Genomic DNA, 5315 nt, shown 5'->3' on the forward strand with positions numbered 1-5315 from the left:
GATGCAAGGTCCAGGGTGCTCAGATTCCCCACAGGCCTCCCTTGTTATACAAAGGAAAGATAGATGGTTCCCGAACCCAAAGGCTGACTTGCTCCTGGGTCAGAAAAAAGCAAAGGGGTCTGGACCTGGGGCCTCTGAGGATGCTGAATGGCTGCCCCTCTCGGGGGCGGCAGGGCACACGAAAAGCCCTAGACCTGGGCCACCCAATGTGGTAGCCACCAGCCACCCGTGGCCGTTGAATACCGGGACTGGAGCGCGTCCAAACCGAGAGGTACTGAAGGAGTGAACTAGACACAGGATTTTGAAGGCTTAGTACAAAAAAAAAAAAAAAAGATGATAAAAGATCTCATTAATTTTTATATTGATTACCTGTTGAAATGGTGATATTCTGGATATGTTAGTTTAAGCAAAACATTTTCCTAAAATTAATTTTACCTGTTTTTTTTTTTTTTTTACTTTTTAAAATATGACTACTAGAAAAATTTTAATTGTATATATGCTGGCAAGTACGTTTCTGCTAGACAAAGATGCCTTATGACCAGCAGCCAAAGGCAAAGCAGCTTGTCAGAGCGAGGCTTGGGCTGAGGGAGGACGGGTCCCAGGAACCCTGAGCTAGGGCCTCTTTGCACAGGCCACATCTGGGTGCTGGTTGTGATCAGGAGAGGAGGAAACAAGCGAGTGCCCTCCCACCACCCCCTTGTCAGGGGCTCCTCTCTCAGAGGTGCTCCCACCGTGATCCTCCAGGACCCAAGCTTGCCCTTGTCTCTGTCCTTGAGAGCTGAGTCTGAATCACAGCAGGCCGTCTCCGCCTGGCGTTTTCGTCTTTCGCCTGTGGGCCTTTGGCCTGCATAGACCCAGGGGATTAGGACAGTGTGAGTACCTGACCCCACATATTTGGCCTCCCTTTTCTGTAATGATGAGGGGCGGGAGGTGGTGGTGGGGGGGGTGTCTTTGCTGCCCCTGCTCATCTTCCCCTTCACAACAGAGTCGAGTGCTGGGAACAGGCTCTTCCTCCTGAACTCTCCTGTCCCACCACTTGACCTCAGGGAGAGGGACTCTGGGGTCTAGTATGGACTGCAGAGCCTCCCACAGGGACGCATGGGGGCTCCTGGGGGTGATAGGGCCACTGAAGGGCCTGAGCCACTGGACATGGCCTCTAGCCTGGCGTCACGAGAGATATCCGGCCCACCTCGGGAGGATCCCCCATCACTTCTGCCTTCTCTTGTATCATCGCCCAGGTCTATGATTCCAGCTAATTATTGTCTTCCCCTGAGTTGGCAAAGCATGACACCTCCCTATTGGAAATTCTCAGCAATCTCCCTGTGCAGCTGGGAGCTGTCAGCCAGCAGTTTTTCTGTTAAGGTAGGAGTAAGGAGCAGGGAGAGGGGGGCTGCACCGCCTATCAAAAAATGAGAAAAATGTCAGGCGCTTAAGTGCATATGACAGATAGCAACCTTTTTTCCCCACAGGGGAAACGAAATCCAGGATGTAATCACTTTGGAGTCTTCAGTGTATTGGAGAAAAAACCCAGCAACCTTCACTACTAGAAAATAATACTAATACACATAGTGAAGAATTCGAATAATACAAAAGCCCCCGAAGTTTTTTGTTTTTGTTTTTGTTTGTTTGTTTGTTTGTTTGTTTTTTAACGGGTTGGCACATAATTCACCTGTGGTCCCTGGCCTTTGCAAATCTAGAGGTGGGCGCTGATAGGCTCTCCCTCCACCCTGTCTACCTCGCTTTGGGAAATCAAAAGAACTGCATTTTACAAGACACTTTTCTGGAAATGTGCCTTCTAATTTAGAAAAGTTGTCAACAGAGGACTGTTCTCCAGAAACCACAGACTATGAAGAATGAGCATACGTGTTGAGAGTTCACTATTTTAATCAAATAAAACCTACAACAAAGTTAATCTGACACATAGTTAATGAGATAATCATTGTTGCACTTCATGGGAATTAGGCATTAATGGGAAGCAGCTTTTATAAATGATGGTAATTATACTGTTGCCTTTACTCAGCCAAAATTTAAAAGTTTTTCTTCTTGTTTTGTTACTTCCTTTTCGTATACTGTCAGTCTCCATGTTGAAGTTTCCTGTGGGTTTCTGTGCCATTTCGTCACAGTCGCCACCCCCCCCAACCCCCCGCCCTCACCCAGGTCGCAAGTGGACGACTGCAAGGCTTTCTTGAGCACCTGTCCTGTGCTGCTAAGTGAAACACTTGGCCGGGATGATCTCATTTCATCCTCATAAGAATCCCCAGGAATAGGTATTTCTAGCTCAGAGCTCACAAAAGAGAAAACTGAGGTTCAGGGTTGTTATGCTGCCCAAGGTGACGGAAGCAGGATTGAGCCAAGCCCAGCTGTGTAACCTTGCCGCGCCGGCAAACCGCAGCGCTGGACAGCCCCCACCCCTGGCTGGCCTCCGTGCCGGCCTAGTGCTCTCTCTGCTCCCTGGGGACACCCTATGCTGGGCAGCTGAGGACAGCAGAAGTGTCAGGCTATGTGCCTGCCCGGGGGACACAGCGGGTGGAAAGTGGGATCAAGGCAGCGTGGGCTCTGTAGCCACACGGACCAAAGTTCAAATCCCGGCAATTCACGCACTTGCCGTGTGATCCCTAGTATCACAGAACCCCTCTGGGCCTGGGCGTCCTCATCCATCGAATGGGGAGGAGAGTTCAGGGTTCTCATGACGATCAAGCGAGCTGATGTCTGCAACGGCCTAGTGCAGGCCTGGCACACAGGAGGGGGTGATCACTAACAGGCCCTTTCCCGAGGGGCACGGGAATGGCAGCAAGGACAGGAGGTTGAGCAGCCCCAGTATCTGGGGCCCTGGCATAGGATCCAGTGAGGGAGGTAAGTGAGATGAGACGGCACCCTCACCCACAAAGCTTTGTGATGAGGCAAAAACATCACAGACTCTCTCTGGGACTAGCTGTAGGTTGGTCTGGTTTCCGGAGACGACATTTATTCCACATCTCTCTGAAAAGCCTGAAGTCCCCTCTGCGGTCCTTTCATGCCACTCTCAATTATGAAAGGGTTAAACCCCAGTGTCTAGCCTAAAGCATGGGGCGTGGTTCAGCTAGCAGGAAACCCCAAGTGGAAAGGGAACCAAACAGAGAGACTGCAAACTCCATCCAAGACAAACTTCTGCCACCTTCCCATGTTCCCCTGGGCCTGCCTATTTGCTGTCACCAGCAGGGGACAAAGAGAGGTTGTGTGCAAAGATACTCTGTGTTCCTACGGCAGGGGGCCAGAGGGGAGATCTTGTCACCTGGCTAAGCCGAGGATTCCAGGGCAGAATCTAAACCATTTGCAGAGCCCTCATGACATCTGGAGGGGCCTCTGTCCTCAGGCCCTACACCACAGGGGCCACTGAGGCTAGAAGGGGCATCTGGGGCCAGTGGAGTCCTAGTACTCTGACCAGCTTCTCAGCTGGGCCAGGTCAAGAGTCACGGGTTTGTATCTAGGCCTTAGAATCAGCTGTGCTTGGGGTCGAGTTCCAATCCTGCCATCTTCCAGCAGCGAGACCCAGGGCAAGCTCCTTATTTCCTTGGACACCTCGTTTCCCCTTCGGTGAAATGGAGCTAATCGTTGGGACTGCTGTGAAGACTTGTGTTCTCTGACTTGCATGCTGAGCCAGTGGCTGACTCAAACGAGGGCTCTGTCAACGCCAGCCATTCATAATGGCGATAAATATAATTTCTTCTAGAAATACCTGTTGAGCACGTGTGACAGGCCTGACATTGTGCAGGGTGCTCTTGGAGATATGAAGGCGTGCCCCACCCCTCCTAGGGGGCATGCACAGGAATGATTCTAACTAAAGTCTGAGAGCGCTGAGTGACGTAAGAGAGGTGTGCCAGGATAAGCATTCAGGGAAGCCTTCCTGGAGGAGGCAAGATTCGAGCTGGACTTAGGCTGGTGGCTAACTGTGGAGGTTGGGGAAGAGAGGAGGGGCATGACTGCATGAGGAAGGAAGCAGAAGCGTGAAAGAGCATGCAAGTCTAAGGCACACGGAAGCTCTGCATGGCTGGAGTATAGGGTCCAGTGGGGGCATGAGGGAGCAGTCAGCTTGCCTGGTGAGGGAGAACGTTACTGTCCTCTGAACATGCCACTCTGCCTCTGCTTGGCTGGCTGGGTGAGCCAGTCACTTCCTGCCTCTGAATCTGATGAATGTTTCCCCATCTTCCCTCTAAGAACTTCAGTTACCTCCTTCACTCTTCCCCATTCTCCCTGTCACACGAGTTAAGTCTTTGCATGATAAAGTCACCAAAGGTTTTGACCAAGGCTGTGAGTGACCAATTACAAACAAAGTGAAAAAGCCCCCTCCGGCTCCAGTGTGGCGGTCTGTGGGAGGATGGAAGGGCCAGGCGGGGTGTTAAAATGAGGCCTGGGCTGAGGGTTATGAGGGGAAGACAGGGCAGGCTGTGGGAGGAGGAGGAAACACCGTTCGCACCTGGAGCCCTGGCCTGGCGGTCTTCCTGAGGGTCTGAAAGGAGGGAGGGGTCAGGGATGACAATTCCCGGGGTCAGAACCAGAGCCTGGGTGATTGATGGCTACCTGCAAAGCTGGAGAACCCAGCCTGAGGGACAACTTCCCCCATCAGAGGGGGAATAATGCTTTTGTTTGAACAGGTTTAATTCCAGGTAACTCTAAGACATCCAGGTGGAGTGTCTTATAGGGAATGGAGTCAGGAACAGGGGTTACAGATCCAAAAGTCATGACCTGGGGCCAAGAAGAGAAAGCCAGGTCATCCCATCCCAGCTCAGGGCCTTTGACCTACTCCATGGGTACCTGGGGTACAGGGGTGGGGAACAGAGAGAGAGAGAGAGAAAGAGAATGGCGGGGACGTTCACCCCTGGGCCTCGGTTCCCCATCTGTGGAATGAGAGGAGGTTTGGGCAAAGCGCTGAAGGAACCAGCTCTCCGTGCACTTTGACTGTAAAGCCCCGCGGGACGGTCTGGGGAGCAGCCTCTGTTCCCAAGTGCCGTCTCCTTGCCAAGGCACCTGGACTCTTTCCCTTGGGAAAATCCTAAGGTGCCCCACTTTATGACCCTTTCCTGTTTCCACTGGCACTAGTTCTGAATTCTGGCATTAACTGTGGGCTGGTCTGGCAGGTCTGTGCTAGGGGTGGGTCTGGGGGCCCAAGTTCTGTCCCACTGGCTGTTTTCTGTTATCTGATGGGAGGCCAGGTGTCAGCAGGTGGAACCAATGGCACTGGTACCCAGTGAGTAGCCGATGTGTCAGCCAATAGGACACGCTCGGGCCTACGAGCCCAGCAATCCAAACGATCTTAAAAGTCGCCTGTCTCTGGCTAT

The 5315-nt window shown here is 52.2% G+C and overlaps 1 long non-coding RNA gene across 1 annotated transcript; it reads left to right on the forward strand.

Moving 5' to 3' along the window:
* The first annotated feature begins 570 nt into the window (after window positions 1-570).
* Window positions 571-1950, forward strand: LOC107504511. Its single transcript, XR_001595503.2, has 3 exons — window positions 571-872; window positions 1239-1362; window positions 1470-1950. It is a non-coding gene; the product is annotated as an uncharacterized LOC107504511 (long non-coding RNA).
* Window positions 1951-5315: the final 3365 nt, after the last annotated feature.

The sequence above is a fragment of the Rousettus aegyptiacus genome, unplaced genomic scaffold, assembly GCF_014176215.1.
Source record: "Rousettus aegyptiacus isolate mRouAeg1 unplaced genomic scaffold, mRouAeg1.p scaffold_m13_p_6, whole genome shotgun sequence".
Taxonomy (NCBI): domain Eukaryota; kingdom Metazoa; phylum Chordata; class Mammalia; order Chiroptera; family Pteropodidae; genus Rousettus; species Rousettus aegyptiacus.